The sequence below is a fragment of the Aegilops tauschii genome, unplaced genomic scaffold (assembly GCF_002575655.3).
Source record: "Aegilops tauschii subsp. strangulata cultivar AL8/78 unplaced genomic scaffold, Aet v6.0 ptg000927l_obj, whole genome shotgun sequence".
Classification (NCBI taxonomy): Eukaryota; Viridiplantae; Streptophyta; class Magnoliopsida; order Poales; family Poaceae; genus Aegilops; species Aegilops tauschii.
Window position 1 is genome coordinate 21,095 of NW_027333146.1, and position 19,196 is coordinate 40,290.

General features: G+C 36.6%; 4 non-coding genes across 4 annotated transcripts; 2 read left to right on the forward strand and 2 right to left on the reverse strand.

The window, feature by feature from the left end:
- Window positions 1-3,357: 3,357 nt before the first annotated feature.
- On the reverse strand, window positions 3,358-3,429 carry TRNAR-UCU (transfer RNA arginine (anticodon UCU)). Its single transcript has one exon. It is a non-coding gene; the product is annotated as a tRNA-Arg (tRNA).
- Window positions 3,430-12,054: 8,625 nt separating this feature from the next.
- TRNAS-GGA (transfer RNA serine (anticodon GGA)) lies at window positions 12,055-12,141 on the forward strand. Its single transcript has one exon. It is a non-coding gene; the product is annotated as a tRNA-Ser (tRNA).
- A 1,216-nt stretch (window positions 12,142-13,357) lies between these two features.
- On the reverse strand, window positions 13,358-13,430 carry TRNAT-UGU (transfer RNA threonine (anticodon UGU)). Its single transcript has one exon. It is a non-coding gene; the product is annotated as a tRNA-Thr (tRNA).
- Window positions 13,431-15,069: 1,639 nt separating this feature from the next.
- Window positions 15,070-15,142, forward strand: TRNAF-GAA (transfer RNA phenylalanine (anticodon GAA)). The gene has a single exon. It is a non-coding gene; the product is annotated as a tRNA-Phe (tRNA).
- The last annotated feature ends 4,054 nt before the right edge of the window (window positions 15,143-19,196 follow it).

Genomic DNA, 19,196 nt, shown 5'->3' on the forward strand with positions numbered 1-19,196 from the left:
CCGTCCTTAGTTTAGGAAAGTGGAAAGTTTTTTCCTTTTATTTTAGGAATTTTGGGAACAGAACATTTCAACAAAGGAAGTCTTTCACCGGTCAAACAAGACGTAAGACTTAATCTAAAAGAAATTACTAGATTGAATCTATTTGCATTAAAAAAACCGATCAAAAAAGGGCGAGCGAAGTAAGTGATCGAAAAACTTTGTTCTTTGTTCGTCCTATCTATAAGAGGAGAGCATATGAAAAATGTAACCCATTCTTTCGTTTTTTTAGCTCACTGGCCATCCGCTGGCAGTTTCGGGCTTAATACCGATATTTTAGCAACAAATCTAATAAATCTAACTGTAGTGGTTGGTGTTTTGATTTTTTTTGGAAAGGGAGTGTGTGCGAGTTGTCTATTTCAAGAATAGATTGGATCTATCCGGCTGCACTTTATAATATTTTTTAGTATTTTTCGGATAAATAAGAAAAGGGTGCACGATCTCGACGAATTACTTCTGAATAAATTCAGAAATCATATGGAAGAACCATAGCATTTCGCGACTCATTGGTAAATCAACTTTGATTCTCTATAAACCAAGAATGTGAGACCATTAACACGGTTAAAGCTAAACTGCTTGAAGTCCAGGCAAAAAGAGGTACTCTTTCTACAACTATATTAGTATTAGTACCGAATTTAAACGGGAAATAGCTAATGTAAAATTTATCTGATATAGAACACTCATATCGATAAAATGGTTTGAACTATTTACTAGAAAAAAAAAAGGGGGCACCCTGCCCTTTTTTAACCAATGCCGAATCGACGACCTATGTATAAAAAAGAGAAATTTTTTGGATTTGAAGAAAAAAAAAAATAAAAAAGAATTCTATTAATTTTCATTTTCCATTTATTTAGTTAGTTTTTCTTAATGAAATTGAAATTATTAACTAGAGGGCAAATAAAAATAAAGAAACAACTTTGCTGACCATGATATATTTTTATCTAGGCGGAAGAGTCCTCTTAATATTTATCTAGTCTTATATAGGTTTCGGTATATTGAAATATAAACATAAAAAAGAAGATAGAGGATAGGCTCATTACTTAAAAAAAAGATATGGAAATAGCTATAGAAAAAAAAAAAAAGGAGCGTGAGAGCCAAATGAATCGAAAGATTCATGTTTGGTTCGGGAAGAGATCATAAAAGTTGTAAACTTACAAAATAATCTACTTTCATTAAAAGATTTATTAGATAATCGAAAACAGAGGATCTTGAGTACTATTCGAAATTCAGAAGAATTGCGTAGAGGGACCATTGAGCAACTCGAAAAAGCTCGGATTCGATTACAGAAAGTCGAACTAGAAGCGGATGAGTATCGAATGAATGGATACTCTGAGATAGAACGAGAAAAAGCAAATTTGATTAATGCTACTTCTATTAGTTTGGAACAATTGGAAAAGTCTAAAAACGAAACCCTTTATTTTGAAAAACAAAGGGCAATGAATCAGGTCCGACAGCGGGTTTTCCAACAGGCCGTACAAGGAGCTCTAGGAACTCTGAATAGTTGTTTGAATACCGAGTTACATTTCCGTACGATTCGTGCTAATATTGGCATTCTCGGGTCCCTGGAATGGAAGAGATAATTAAATTAATTAGGCCTTGAACTTCTACTTTCGTTTAGAATTTAGGCATTATTTTTCCCCTTGCTTCCGAAAAAAGAGTCAAGAAACACTAATGGCAACCCTTCGAGTCGACGAAATTCATAAAATTCTCCGCGAACGTATTGAACAATATAATAGGAAAGTAGGGATTGAGAATATAGGTCGCGTAGTTCAAGTGGGGGATGGGATTGCTCGTATTATAGGTCTTGGTGAAATAATGTCAGGTGAATTAGTCGAATTTGCAGAAGGTACTAGGGGTATTGCTCTGAATTTGGAATCCAAAAATGTTGGGATTGTATTAATGGGCGATGGGTTGATGATACAAGAGGGAAGTTTTGTAAAAGCAACAGGAAGAATTGCTCAGATACCCGTGAGTGAGGCTTACTTGGGTCGTGTTGTAAATGCTCTGGCTAAACCTATTGATGGGAAAGGCGAAATTATAGCTTCCGAATCTCGCTTAATTGAATCTCCTGCTCCAAGTATAATTTCCAGGCGTTCCGTATACGAACCTCTTCAAACAGGGCTTATTGCTATCGATTCGATGATCCCTATAGGGCGCGGTCAGCGAGAGTTAATTATTGGGGACAGACAGACTGGCAAAACAGCAGTAGCCACAGATACAATTCTCAATCAAAAAGGGCAAGGTGTAATATGTGTTTATGTAGCTATCGGTCAAAGAGCATCCTCCGTAGCTCAAGTAGTAACTACTTTCCATGAGGAGGGGGCTATGGAATACACTATTGTAGTAGCTGAAATGGCGGATTCACCTGCTACATTACAATACCTCGCTCCTTATACGGGAGCAGCCCTGGCTGAGTATTTTATGTACCGCGAACGGCATACTTTAATAATTTATGATGATCTCTCCAAACAGGCACAAGCTTATCGCCAAATGTCCCTTCTATTAAGAAGACCTCCCGGCCGTGAGGCTTATCCAGGGGATGTTTTTTATTTGCATTCACGCCTTTTAGAAAGAGCCGCTAAATTAAATTCTCTTTTAGGCGAAGGAAGTATGACCGCTTTACCAATAGTTGAGACTCAATCTGGAGACGTTTCCGCCTATATTCCTACTAATGTAATCTCCATTACAGATGGACAAATATTCTTATCTGCGGATCTATTCAATGCCGGAATTCGACCCGCTATTAATGTGGGTATTTCTGTTTCCAGAGTAGGATCCGCGGCTCAAATTAAAGCCATGAAACAAGTAGCTGGCAAATCAAAATTGGAACTAGCGCAATTCGCAGAGTTACAAGCCTTTGCACAATTCGCCTCTGCTCTCGATAAAACAAGTCAGAATCAATTGGCAAGGGGTCGACGATTAAGGGAATTGCTTAAACAATCCCAGGCAAATCCTCTCCCAGTGGAAGAGCAGATAGCTACTATTTATACCGGAACAAGAGGATATCTTGATTCGTTAGAAATTGAACAGGTAAATAAATTTCTGGATGAGTTACGTAAACATCTAAAAGATACTAAACCTCAATTCCAAGAAATTATATCTTCTAGCAAGACATTCACCGAGCAAGCGGAAATCCTTTTGAAGGAAGCTATTCAGGAACAGCTGGAACGGTTTTCTCTTCAGTAACAAATAAATTTTGCATGTCTACTCTTGTTAGTAGAATAGGAATCGTTGAGAAAGCTTTTTCATTTGAATCATGCAAAAAAGTTTTCTTTGTTTTTAGTTTAGTATAGTTATTTAAAGAATAGATAGAAATAAGATTGCGTCCAATAGGATTTGAACCTATACCAAAGGTTTAGAAGACCTCTGTCCTATCCATTAGACAATGGACGCTTTTCTTTCATATTTTATTCTTTCTTTTATTTTTTTGCTTCTTCCGAGAAAAAACTGTTAGACCAAAACTCTTTTAGGAAATCAAAAAATCCAGATACAAATGCATGATGTATATATTATATCATGCATATATCATAAAGAAGGAGTATGGAGCCGGTAGTGGGAATCGAACCCGCAACCCCAAGGTTATGAGCCTTATGAGCTACCAAACTGCTCTATACTCTTAAACTAAAGAGGGGTAACTAGTGGATAAAAGAGGGTTGGATACGCCCCTCTACCAATATCTATACAAATAGAATAGTCCATTTATACAGAATGGTAAAGAGGGCTCCTCTATGATTATCAATTCCAGAAATCCATACAAATACGAAAGGGTATTTTATCCTTACCAACTGGATCTTGTTGCACCCGGTAACAAACACTCATAAACCATTTCTCGAAGTACGTGTCCGGATAGCCCAAAATGTCGATAGTTAGCTCTAGGTCTTCCGGTCAAAAAACAACGTCGATGAAGGCGTGTAGGTGCACTATTACGCGGTAGGGATTGCAATTTTTCTCGCATTTTCGTTTTTTCACTCAAACTCAAGGGAGAAACTTTGCTTCTTATCTTTTTTTTTAAAGATTGACGAATCAAATGATATTTCTGTTCTAATTTCTGCCGCTTCTTCTCCCTCTGAATCAAACTTTTTTTTGCCATAATGTGTCGTTGCTATTATTACCAAGTATACGGTTCTAATCCTAGATGGAAAAATAAATAGAAAAAGAAATCTAAAAAGGCAGATCCTCCCTCTCTATCAAGAGTAATGAACTAGGTGCTGATACAGTACAAAAAAACAAACTAAATTAACCAAACTTGCCTGATGTTGAGGCAATCAAGAAAGCTGCATAAGTGAATATATAACCCACGGAAAAGTGAGCTAATCCAACCAATCTTGCTTGCACAATGGAAAGAGCCACGGGCTTATCTCTCCAGCGAATTAAATTAGCTAAAGGTGTGCGTTCATGAGCCCATGCTAAAGTCTCAATTAATTCCTGCCAATACCCCCGCCAGGAAATTAAGAACATAAATCCAGTAGCCCAAACAAGATGTCCAAATAAGAACATCCACGCCCATACCGATAAACTATTCATCCCAAAAGGATTATATCCATTGATAAGTTGTGAAGAGTTTAACCATAGGTAATCTCTTAACCATCCCATCAAATAAGTGGAGGATTCATTAAATTGTGAAACGTTGCCCTGCCATAATGTGATATGTTTCCAATGCCAATAAAAAGTAACCCACCCAATGGTATTTAACATCCAGAAAACTGCCAAATAAAATGCGTCCCAAGCAGAAATATCACAAGTACCGCCGCGCCCTGGGCCGTCACAAGGAAAACTATATCCAAAATCCTTTTTATCTGGCATTAATTTGGAACCGCGTGCATCTAAAGCGCCCTTTACTAAAATCAATGTAGTTGTATGCAAACCTAGAGCAATAGCATGATGAACCAAGAAATCCCCAGGTCCTATTGTTAAGAAAAGCGAATTACTATTCTCATTAACAGCATTCAACCATCCGGGCAACCATAGGCTTCGACCCGCATTGAAAGCGGGGCCATTCGTTGAAGATAAGAGTATATCGAACCCATATGTCGTCTTGCCATGAGCAGATTGTATCCATTGGGCAAATATAGGTTCGATCAAGATTTGCTTTTCTGGAGTACCAAAAGCAAGCATGACGTCGTTATGAACATAAAGGCCCAAGGTATGGAATCCTAGAAAGAGGCTAGCCCAACTTAAATGAGATATGATAGCTTCTTTATGGTCTAACATTCTTGCCAATACATTATCCTCATTCTGTTCCGGATTGTAATCCCTAATGAAAAAAATAGCTCCATGAGCAAAAGCCCCTGTCATGATGAACCCTGCAATATATTGGTGATGAGTATATAAAGCAGCTTGAGTAGTAAAGTCTTGTGCTATGAATGCATAAGGAGGTAAAGAGTACATATGTTGAGCTACTAAGGAAGTAATAACCCCTAAAGAAGCTAGAGCAAGACCTAACTGAAAATGAATCGAATTGTTGATTGTGTCATAAAGGCCCTTATGCCCACGCCCTAATCGACCCCCCGGAGGAGTATGCGCTTCTAAAAGATCTTTAATACTGTGCCCAATTCCGAAGTTAGTTCGATACATGTGACCGGCAATGAGAAAAATAAATGCAATAGCTAAATGATGGTGAGCCATATCGGTCAGCCACAAACTTTGCGTTTGTGGGTGGAATCCCCCAAGAAGAGTTAGAATGGCAGTTCCCGCTCCTTGAGCGGTACCAAATAAATGATTACTCGAATCAGGGTTTTGGGCATAAAGATTCCATTGACCCGTCAAAAGGGGTCCCAACCCCTGGGGATAGGGTAATACATCTAAGAAATTATTCCATCGAACGTACTCCCCCCTGGATGCGGGAATAGCAACATGAACTAAATGTCCTGTCCAAGCCAAAGAACTTACCCCGAAAAGTCCTGACAAATGATGATTGAGACGAGATTCCGCGTTTTTGAACCACGAAAGGCTTGGTTTCCATTTGGGTTGTAGATGTAACCAACCCGCTATTAAGGACAGCGTAGAAAGAAATAATAGAAAAAGAGCTCCAGTATAAAGATCCTCATTGGTGCGTAATCCTATTGTATACCACCACTGATAAACTCCAGAATAAGCAATATTCACTGGACCAGCAGCACCTCCTCGAGTAAAGGCTTCCACAGCGGGTTGACCAAAATGAGGATCCCAAATCGCATGAGCAATAGGTCTTACGTGTAAAGGATCCTGTATCCATGATTCAAAATTTCCTTGCCAAGCTACATGAAACAGATTTCCGGACGTCCATAGAAAGATTATTGCTAATTGCCCAAAGTGAGAAGCAAAAATGTTCTGATAAAGACGTTCTTCAGTAATATCATCATGACTTTCGAAATCATGTGCGGTAGCAATACCAAACCAAATACGACGAGTAGTGGGGTCCTGAGCTAAGCCTTGGCTAAACCTGGGAAATCTTAATTCCATAATGCCTTTCAAATCCTCCTAGCCACTATCCTACTGCAATAATTCTCGCTAAGAAGAATGCCCATGTCGTGGCAATTCCACCCAGAAGGTAATGGGTTACTCCTACAGCGCGTCCTTGTATAATGCTCAAGGCTCTAGGCTGAGTAGCAGGAGCAACTTTTAATTTGTTATGAGCCCAAACGATAGATTCAATGAGTTCTTGCCAATAACCACGGCCGCTGAATAAAAACATTAAACTGAAGGCCCAGACAAAATGAGCACCTAAGAAAAAAAGACCATATGCAGATAATGAAGAACCATAAGACTGAATGACTTGCGATGCCTGTGCCCACAAGAAATCTCGAAGCCACCCATTAATCGTAATGGAACTCTGTGCAAAGTTTCCCCCTGTAATATGAGTTACCACCCCTTGATCACTTATAGTACCCCAAACATCCGACTGCATTTTCCAACTGAAATGGAAAATGACTACCGAAATTGCATTGTACATCCAGAATAAACCTAAGAAAACATGATCCCAGGCGGATACTTGACATGTTCCCCCTCGGCCAGGCCCATCGCAAGGAAAGCGAAAACCTAGATTTGCTTTATCGGGTATCAAACGGGAACTCCGAGCAAATAAAACACCTTTCAAAAGTATTAATACAGTCACATGTATGGTAAATGCATGAATGTGATGGACTAAAAAATCTGCGGTTCCTAATGGAATAGGTAACAAAGCCACTTTGCCACCTACTGCTACTAACTCGCCGCCTCCCCACGTTAAGCTAGTACTTGTTGTTGCACCAGGAGCTGTTACGCCAGGCGCAGTAGCATGGATATTTTGTACCCATTGAGCAAAGATAGGTTGTAATTGTATGGCAGTATCCGAAAACATATCTTGTGGACGGCCTAAAGCACTCATGGTATCATTATGAATGTACAAGCCAAAACTGTGAAAACCTAGAAATATACATACCCAGTTAAGGTGGGATATGATTGCATCGCGGTGTCTAAGGACGCGATCTAATAGATCGTTGTATCGAGTAGTTGGATCATAGTCTCTTACCATAAAAATTGCTGCATGTGCAGCAGCACCGACTATTAGAAATCCGCCAATCCACATGTGGTGTGTGTGAACAAGGAAAGTTGTGTACCATAGTCAGTAGCTAGGTATGGATAGGGAGGCATAGAATACATATGATGAGCTACAACAATGGTTGTAGAGCCTAGCATAGCTAGGTTAAGAGATAATTGAGCATGCCATGACGTTGTTAAGATTTCATAAAGACCCTTATGGCCTTGTCCTGTAAATGGGCCCTTGTGAGCCTCCAAAATATCTTTAAGTCCATGGCCAATACCCCAATTGGTCCTATACATATGACCTGCGATTAGGAAAAGAATAGCAATAGCTAAATGATGGTGCGCAATATCGGTCAGCCAGAGACCACCGGTTACTGGATCTAGTCCTCCGCGAAAAGTCAGAAATTCTGCGTATTTGGACCAATTTAAAGTGAAAAAAGGGGTTGCTCCTTCGGCAAAACTAGGATAAAGTTGAGCCAAAAGGTCCCGATTCAAGATAAATTCATGAGGAAGTGGTATCTCTTTAGGATCCACCCCAGCGTCAAGAAATTGGTTAATTGGTAAAGATACATGAATTTGGTGCCCCGCCCAAGAAAGAGACCCAAGTCCTAATAATCCCGCTAAGTGGTGATTCAACATGGATTCTACATCTTGGAACCAGGCCAATTTGGGAGCGGCTTTGTGATAATGGAACCAACCAGCAAAAAGCATTAACGCTGCAAAAATCAATGCACCAATTGCAGTACAATAGAGTTGTAATTCACTAGTTATTCCAGATGCTCGCCAAAGCTGAAAAAAACCAGAGGTTATTTGGATTCCTCGGAAACCCCCGCCTACATCACCATTCAATATTTCTTGCCCTACTATAGGCCAAACTACCTGAGCACTGGGTCCAATGTGAGTAGGATCACTTAGCCATGCTTCATAATTGGAAAAACGGGCGCCATGAAAGTACATGCCACTCAACCAAAGAAAGATAATGGAAAGTTGCCCGAAATGAGCACTAAAGACTTTTCGAGAAATCTCCTCCAAATCACCAGTATGACTATCGAAATCGTGAGCATCAGCATGTAGGTTCCAGATCCAAGTGGTAGTATCAGGGCCCTTAGCTAGTGTTCTTGAGAAATGGCCGGGTCTGGCCCATTCCTCAAAAGATGTTTTTACAGGATCCCTATCCACAACAATTTTTACTTCTGGTTCCGGCGAACGAATAATCATTAAGTCCTCCTCTTTCCGGACAAGACATACAAAGAGACCCGCCAACTGTCTTTTTAGTGAATCTTTGAAAGATATATATTTTGAAAGATAGATTTTGAAAGATAGATTTTGAAAGATAGATATTGTGATTAGTTCTTTTCTTTACTATCTACCATCCTTCTATTTTTTTTTAGTTATTCACTGGAGCAATTATATATTGAAGTCAATCCGAGGCAAGTGTTCGGGTCTATTATGACATAAAGATTAGGTGCCTAACGGACATTGTTTATCTTGAAAAACAAATATTTCTCGACGTAAGAAAAAAATCTTTTTTATTTTTAATTTAAGAAACTAGTGTATTTTTTTTTGAGGGCATAAGCTCCTATCTATATCTACTTTCCTTGAGCATAATATAGGGTTTTTTATTTGATTCTAAATTCCAAGATAACTCATTAGAATTATTAATAAGATGGTCCTAATATATTAGCAATATTTAGATTGCCCCCTCTTTTTATTCAGTTTATTACTTCTATTCTAGACCCTATCCCTATGGTTTATTCTTATGAAATATCATATAAAATAGAAGGTATAAGAAATGGATATAATGAAATTCTTGATTCGATCTTACGACCTAATTTATTTGATTAATGGATCAACAACCAAACCACCCATTTTATGAAAAAGAAGGAGCATGGTCTTATTCAAATTCAAAGCGCTTCGTAATCTTCAACCAGTTCTGTGCTTCAATATAATTTCCCGGAGTAAGCGCTATAGCTTGTTTCCAATATTCAGCAGCTTGATCAAACCAAGCTTCCGCAATTTCCGAATCACCCTGTAGAATGGCCTGTTCTCCTCGGTCGGAATAGGAAGTTCCTTCCCTTAGAACCGTACTTGAGAGTTTCCTACCTCATACGGCTCAGAAATTGCTATCTGAATTTCCCCTATCTTAACTGAATTCGATTTATCAAAAATCGATCCAATTTGTTCTTGGGTTAAGCAGAAGAAATTAATTACCTAAGTTTCAAACCCTAATTTTTATCAATAATCAGTTTGATCTTTTTTCCCACCTTCAGAAGAATGAAGCATAGATAGATATAGAGCCTTCGTTCAAATTTTCTGAAAGGTAACTATCCCGTTTTCATATATGAAATCTCTATAGAATCCTTGAAAAAGACTTTTTTCCATAAGAAAGAAAAAAGAACTTACTATCTTTGGGATCTGATACTACACCGCTGCTTAATCCCTTAGTGGATCGGCTCTATTACATAAGCGGATTCCTAAATTTTGCCCCATATCATGGGATAAGTAAGCAGTTTTTTTTAGTTGTATCGACCCAGTCGCTCACTAATTGATCTTTACGGTGCTTTCTCTATCAATTTGAGAAACTTTATCCATAGAGTAGTAGTATAGGCCATACTTTCTTCGTTTTTTGATTCTCGTGAAGTGTCCTTCCTTCCTACAGCTGATAGGGAAAAATCGTTGTTTTTACGATCCCTATGTAGAAAGCCCTTTTTTCTAGTATTTACTAGAAAATTTGATCCTCTCTTTTTTTTTTTCTTTCTATAGTGGAGATAGTCGCACGTAATGACAGATCACGGCCATATTATTAAAAGCTTGCGGTAAGAAGGGGTTTCGTTCTAGTGCCCGGAAATAATATTCCAAAGCCTTTGTATGCTCTCCATTGCTTGTGTGTATAAGGCCTATGTTATAGAGTATATAACTTCGATCATAGGGATCGATTTCTAGTCGCGTAGCTTCATAATAATTTTGCAAAGCTTCCGCATAATTTCCTTCGGATTGAGCCAACATCCGTTACGGTCGTTCATTCTATTCAAAAAATCTCCGTTCCAAAACCGTACATGAGGTTTTCATCTCATACGGCTCCTCCCTTCTGTACATAATAGTACTAAGCGAAATAATCTATAGAATCAAAATAGAATTAGTCCCGTCTCATTATGAACCGAAAGGGGCTGGTATTTTTCCAAGAAATCTCTAGCCAACCTTCCCACAAGAGGTTTTTCTTAACACCAATGAATTCTATTAATGCTAGAGGAAAACGATAGCTCCAATAATTTCTTTGTTCTCAACGCCTCCTATTTAGAGGAATTAGCTACTTCAACGATCTTTGATGGTTATAGGGGTATCCAAAGTACAAACCTGATGGTTGTTTGTTATCCCAACCATTCTTCCCAGCCCTGATACCGATCAGGAAAGGGGTAATTTCTAACAAAGTTTTTCTCTTGTTGATTCCTATTTCTAGGTGTAGTGCTTTTCTCCCCTATGCTGCCTACGGATACTAATAGAGTAGGATTGGCCTGTAATCCATACCATACCATATCCTGTAGGTGTAACCTTTCGCTCAATACTCAAATCTACAATTGAAGTATCTGAAGCCGCATCAATCGAGGATACACGACGGAAGGAATTGTTAGTTCGCCTCACCTTCCCGAAGCGTGGGTTTGTTTGCTTTACAAATTTGGTTCTCTCTATGCCAACCCCCTCTCTTTTTCGTAAGACTGAGGTATAGGTAGGGCTAAAAAAAAGCAAAAAAAAAGAGTCAAATCGCACCATCTCTATAATAAGTAAATGCCTTTTTTTCTCCTGAGGTTGTCGGAATTATTCGCAATAAAATATTGGCTACAATTGAGGAGGTCTTATCAATGAAATTTCCATTTACACGGGATCTAGGCATAATTCCCAACCCATTCTATATAGAATTGTTTTCATTCCTTCACAAAATAACATAAAAACAAACACATTCGATTCTTATAATTATAAATAGATTGATCCATATGCTCTACTCTAAATCCATATGCTTTAAATGGATAAGAGAGATAGAGATATGGATTTTCCGCTCAGCTCAAATTGTATCCTTTTCCTTCTGCTTGGACACGAAGAGATATGAAATATTTGACTAAGACTGGATTTCATTCCACTTTGCTATTTCTGAACAACAACTTATGTTATCAACTATTTCGTGTTTTCAAAGTTATTAATTGTCTCATACCCTATTTTTGATTTCGATAGTATGGTGTAGCGTATCTTATGCAAACGGAATTCTAAGGTTTCTTTATTTTATTATGCAATAAGAAGAATTCTTCCATTTTCTTTTTCTTTAGTTGCGGGAAAACCCAAATTAAAACTTTTTTTTTATAGCGAGCGCAATTTCTAGTAAAAAATCCTGTATCCTTCCACTTAGATCAAAAGGAATTTTTCCAATAGAACTATGGAACCCCCGAGTGGTTGCGGTTGTACCTGTACTGCAGGAATAAGAAAACTCGCTATTCACTCAGTTTATTTTCCATAATAAGTTATGTAGGAGAGATGGCCGAGCGGTTCAAGGCGTAGCATTGGAACTGCTATGTAGACTTTTGTTTACCGAGGGTTCGAATCCCTCTCTTTCCGTTTTTCTTAATTCATCAACGTTAAGGATCACAATGTATCAAATCAAATAACAATTTTTTCCAGCAATAATATCTTATATTATCTTATTTTGATTTAATAGAAATTAGAAATTCTCTATAGCAAATTACTGTGGTATGTAAAATACACATAGAGGAAAAAAGAAAAAAGGATCCTAATCCTAGGGTTAATCAATTTTAGCTAGTTGATGGGAAAATACAAATTAATGGTAATGGTCTTAGGGCGATTTAGTTCGGGGAAAGGGGAAGGGGAAGAAAATTCTATGAACCTTTCCTTTTTTCGTTAAGTTCAAGTCTGACGAGAGTAATATTCTACAACTAACAACTCATTTATTTTGAGACCGACCCACTTCCTATCTAGGATTTTATTTACTAGTCCTTTATATTCCAACGTGTCAATCGCCAAATGCTTTGGCAATTTCCCCGGGTCCGATGAAGCAATATAATTTTGAACCAGACCTTTTGATCTTTGGTTATCTTTCGTAGTAATAATATCTCGGGGTTTGCAACGAAAACTTGGTATATTGACTATACGACCATTAACTAAAATATGTCTATGGTTGACTAATTGGCGGGCCCCAGGAATGGTTGAAGCCATACCCAATCGAAAAAGGATATTATCCAAACGCATTTCAAGTAATTGTAGTAAAACCTGGCCTGTTGACCTTTTTGCTTTTCCAGCGATATGTACATATCTAAGTAATTGTCGTTCTGTCAGACCATAATGAAAACGCAATTTCTGTTTTTCTTGAAGACGAATACGATATTGCTCCTTTTTCCCAGAATTGAATTTTTTTTTAAGATTACTTCCGGATTTAGGTGTTTTTCTAGTGAGTCCTGGTAAAGCTCCCAGACGGCGTATTTTTTTTAAACGAGGTCCTCGATAACGGGACATGAAGACTCCTTTTTTTATTTTATTGAAATTTCATTTTACACAATTAATTTCATTGTATTTACATTACAGAATACATCGAAATTAAAACTGAATTAAACTACAGGATAAACAGAGTAAAATCAACTAAAGTACCCAAAAAAATGGAATTTCATCAAAATCTTTATTTTTTGTATATATATTATTTATTTTATTGTTTTGTATCTAGCAAAATTGTAAGGTAAAAAACATAAAAGATCCTGGATTCTCCATTTAATTCGGAAAAAAAGAGATTCTTGTTCGTAGAACATCGATAGAGAAAAAAAAAAGCCGACTATCGGATTTGAACCGATGACCCTCGCATTACAAATGCGATGCTCTAACCTCTGAGCTAAGTGGGCTTACATAACGGAAATAGTGTAACAAATAGAAATAGGTATAGTATAGGAAATCCGTAAAATCTCAGATATTAGTTATTAATCTTAGCTATTAACTAGTTCTAAATTTGAAGTTATACTTATAAAAATAAAAAAATACTAAAACTTCTTAAAGATAAAGTTAGCTTGATATGCTTAACTATAGGATATTAAAAAATAAAATTATAGAATTTATTGGTATTTTCATTTGATCATTATAGACTTTATTATTTGTTAATAATTTGAGGATTAATATTTCACTAAGGGGAACATAGAGTCAGAGTAAATAAAATTGCTAATTCTGATTAGAAAAAAAGAATAAATATCAAGCGTTATAGTATAATTTTGAATACTATAAAAAAGTAAGACGGGAGGTGGGGGAGATAAAAACTTTTGGATATATTGATTCGGATTGAATTGCAAATACATCAAGGATAGAATCAATTCAATTCTGAATTGCAATAAGCAAGCGAGGTCTCTCAAATAGAGTCGAACTGAACTGCTAGACTACGTTGAGTGATGAACTCAATGATTCAAAAAAAAAACTAAGAGATGGATGAAATTACACAAGGAATCCTGGTCTCAAAGAAGAGGGAAATGGGGATATGGCGAAATCGGTAGACGCTACGGACTTGATTGTATTGAGCCTTGGTATGGAAACCTGCTAAGTGGTAACTTCCAAATTCAGAGAAACCCTGGAATTAAAAAAGGGCAATCCTGAGCCAAATCCGTGTTTTGAGAAAACAAGGGGTTCTCGAACTAGAATACAAAGGAAAAGGATAGGTGCAGAGACTCAATGGAAGCTGTTCTAACGAATCGAGTTAATTACGTTGTGTTGTTAGTGGAATTCCTTCTAATTCTAAATTAGAGAAAGAGGGGTTTTATACCTTATACATTTAATAAACACGTATAGATACTGACATAGCAAACGATTAATCACAGAACTCATATTATATTATAATTATAATATAGGTTCTTTATCTTTTTTAAAAATGAAATTAGAAATGATAATGATTATGAAATAAAAAACTCATATCATAATTTTTTTTTTTCATTATTGTGAATCCACTCCAATCGAATATTGAATAATCAAATTCTTCAATTCAAATTCAAAGTTTTCGAGATCTTTAAAAAAGTGGATTAATCGGACGAGGACAAAGAGAGAGTCCCATTCTACATGTCAATACTGACAACAATGAAATTTCTAGTAAAAGGAAAATCCGTCGACTTTATAAGTTGTGAGGGTTCAAGTCCCTCTATCCCCAAATCCTCTTTTATTCCCTAACTATACTATATTATTATTATTTATCCTCTTTTTTTTCTTTTTATCAATGCAATGGGTTTAAGATTCATTAGCTTTCTCATTCTACTCTTTCACAAAGGAATGCGAAGAGAACTCAATGGATCTTATCCTATTCATTGAATAGATTTCTTTTTTATTAGAGTATCGGCAAGAAATCTTGGTTATTCACTCTATTTTTAAGTTTTATTTAAGTAAACCATGCACAATGCATAGGACTACCCCCCCATTTTCAAATTTTAAATTTGAAATACTTTAATTAATTTTTAGTCCTTTTAATTGACATAGATACAAATACTCTACTAGGATGATGCACAAGAAAAGGTCAGGATAGCTCAGTTGGTAGAGCAGAGGACTGAAAATCCTCGTGTCACCAGTTCAAATCTGGTTCCTGGCAGAGAAAAAAAAAAGATCCACCGAATAGGTATTGATCCAAATACCTCGAGATGGATTGTGATACATATTCATTAATAATATTTATTCATCTAAGTGGATAAATCTATAATATAAATATAGAGGCACTTCTTTTTAAAGAAGTTTTAAAATATATCTTTTCTTTATGATAAAGAAGGGGGTGAGATTCCCCTTTATTTTTTTGCGTTTCTTAATTTTGTATTCCGCTATTCCGACGAATATTTTTTTAGTCTTGCTTATCTTTATCTTATCTTATTTTCCTAGTTGTGCTAAGTAATGTGCGCGGTACAAAGTTCCTGGTAGAGAACTTCTTTGAGTCATCCTATTTTTCTGTTCATATGAAGGAAATTAATATGCGATTTTCAAAATAGGGGAATCCAAATGAAACCCTTTTTTTGCTCAGTCTATCTGGAATGCTTTTGTATAATTAGGAATTAATTATAAATAGGTATTCCGTTTCATCTAGGAAAAGAACCTAAAAATATTCCTTGACTTGAATAAAATCTGGAGTTGTGTTGTATAAGTGAGCATGAATTTCTTATCATTCAATGAGCATCTTGTATTTCATAAAAATTGGGGGTTATATAATCCTTACGTAAGGGCCAGCCTATCCAACTTTCAGGCATTAGGATACGTTTAAGGCGCGGATGATTATCATAAGAGATTCCCACCATATCATAAGATTCGCGTTCTTGAAAATCGGCACTTCTCCAAATCCAGAAGACAGACGGAATTCTAGGATTATCCTTTTGGGCAAAGACTTTTATGCAGACTTCTTCTGGATTATCTATACCATATTGTATTCTCGTAAGATGATACACGCTAGCTAAAGATCCACCGGGTGCTACATCATAAGCACATTGGGAGCGTAAATAATTGTAACCATATACATATAAAATGACAGCAATGGAATCCCAATCCCCTGCTTTTATTTGTAAAGTCTCTATTCCTCGGTGATCAAAGCCCAAAGATCTATGAACCACCTCATGTTTGACTAGCCAATTAGATAACCAACCCTGCTGCATTGTCTTCATCTCTCCCTCTTTGTATAAATATTTCACATTTCGGATGCAAGTTTGAAAGATTGCCCTGCTTTTTATTTTTCTACACAAAAGAGCCCCTCTCCTAATTCACTAATTTGTAGGAAGGTACTGAACTTTTGGATTTGAAAAAAGTTTCAGAAGATATATCTAATGTAGATGGTGATTGATAGAGCAATTCTTGCTCATAAGTTCCTGTATGAGTACTGCGCCTAACATAAAGCTTGTGACTGGTAGTAAAACATCTATTTTTATTTTGAGATAGAGTTCGATCCTCAACTATTTCTCGCGATATCTTCTTACGAAGTTTTGTTAGGGCATCTATAACTGCCTCCGGTTTAGGTGGGCAGCCCGGCAAGTAGACATCCACAGGAATTAACTTATCAACTCCCCGAACAGTACTATAGGAATCCGTACTGAACATTCCCCCTGTAATAGTACAGGCTCCCATAGCAATGACGTATTTTGGTTCAGGCATTTGCTCGTATAATCTCACTAAAGAGGGAGCCATTTTCATTGTTACCGTACCGGCTGTTAAAATTAGGTCTGCTTGCCTAGGACTTGATCTTGGTACCAATCCATAACGATCAAAGTCGAATCGTGAGCCTATTAATGAAGCAAATTCAATGAAACAACAACTGGTACCGTATAGAAGGGGCCATAAACTGGAGAGTCTTGACCAATTCGAAAGATCATTTGGTGTAGTTGAAATAACAGAATTGGAACTTGTTTGGTCAAGTAAGGGAAACTCAATCAAATTCATAACTGTCTCAATAGAATCTTTTCCTTCTTTTTTTTTGTCTAAATATTCAGTTAAGACCATTCCAAGGCTCCTTTTCGCCATGCATAAACTAAACCAACAACTAAGATAAGCACGAAAATCAAAGCTTCGATAAAAACGGATACACCCAATACGTCGAAACTCATTGCCCAAGGGTATAGAAAGACGGTTTCCACATCAAAAACAACAAAAACGAGCGCAAACATATAATAGCGTATTCGGAATTGTACCCAAGCCCCTCCCATGGGTTCTATACCCGATTCATAACTAGAAAGCTTCTCTGGTCCTTCACTAACCGGGGCTAAAAGTCCTGAAATCGAAAATGCCAAAATAGGAATAAGGCTTGCTATTATTAGAAATGTCCAAAAAATATCATATTCGTGAAGCAGAAACATAATGTACTCCCATTAATGTGGAATAGGCGGAACTTAAATTAGTCAATTCAATTCAGCATTGTCAATTTATCCAGAACTTCTCTCTTTTCCTCGGTGAAACAAGAATCTTTTTTGTTCAAACAAAAGCGCTTAGTTTAGCCTTTGTTTCCTCTGTGCTGCATCTTCTTTAAAGATTCATCCAATGGAATCCCAACTCCCTTTCTTTTGGATTTCCATTCTATTTAGATATGGTGTATGTAGATCTAATTCTTATATAAAGAAAACTTTCTCGTTTCACTTTGTCTCGCTTTCTCTAGAATCTCTAGAAAAAAGAATAGCTCTATCCTTTATTTAATATTTAATAATAAAATAATAAGAGACTATTAAATAAAAATGAGAATACTACTAAATTAGAACCTAATTAAGATAGTAGGACTAATCTATGCAGTATAATTAATGAGAAGTAATACTATAAAATAAAAATAAAGAACTCTATTTCAGAACTATGAGACAGAATATTCTGTTTTCTTATTTACTCTTTACTTTATTTTTTCTATTTAAAGTTGATCAATTTACATAATGTATCTATAAACAAAGTAATAAATATACTTAAAACAAAGTAGGAATTCGCAAAATGGATAAAATCATTGCAGTTATTATAGGGAAGTCTAGAGATATCCTATTTGAAGGAGGACGGGATTCAAATCAGGGAAAGGATCCTTTCTTCTATTGATTTGATAGAAATTCGTTTTTCTTTTCCTGTCTGTATGATTTTGATTTTCGATGAATGAGCCTTTGGTAATGCTTTTATCTCTATTCTATGTCGCAGGCGCCTATCCAGTCTATAAACAAATACTAATGAGAAAATGAAAACTATACTAAACTAAAGAAAACATAGGATAGAGATCCTAAAATCTAAAAAAGGGCATATTAGGGCTATACGGATTCGAACCGTAGACCTTCTCGGTAAAACAGATCAAACGGATTATTATCGAAATGATTTGAACTGTTTCAAAGACCCAACATGCATTTTTTTGCATTGGGCTCTTTCATAAACTGATTTAAAGATCAGTTAGTCCACCATAGTTTTTCTTTACGGAAAGATAATGAGATGGCTCCCTGTGCTCTGATTGATTTTTTGTATTATGATCTATCTAGGAGCAATACCAAAGTGTTTCAAAGGAGGATTACCTTGACTTAGGTCTGCCTCCGGTCTAAATTAAATCAACCTAAGTGAAATGGAGTCTCTATCGTTCCACTGCAAGAGTTAACTATGAGACTTCATACACCTTAAAGTTCATAGAACGAAAAGAAGTTTTTTGGAGGCCCTTATCCTCATTACGCCTAGCATTTAGTGGGCTGGATATTTACCTTATCAACTAGCAAATCCATAAGGGTTCTATTTGATTAGGCACCTGAATTGGCACCTGAATCGGACTGAACCGACTGTTTGTCAGGCTACTGTTCTCCTATTCTCTCGAATCTATGAAGTAAGACATTGATTTTGCAATAAGATCGATTATGTTCATTGCATAATAAGCTCCTTTGAAAAGCATTGGCGCACGTGTAAACGAGTTGCTCTACCGAACTGAGCTATAGCCCTTATCACAGATATCTTAACATATAGATAATTTCTTGTCAAGATGAATATTTTCTAATGCCAGAGGATACCCCTTTGATCTGTATCTGTTTAGTATTTAGTTTAGTATTTAGTATATAACAGACCAATAACAGAGCGGTATTGCTTAGAAAAGGGATTCAATATATAATCGATCGAAGTAATGGGTCTTCCTTTGTGGTGATAAATTGCCTACTTAACTCAGTGGTTAGAGTATTGCTTTC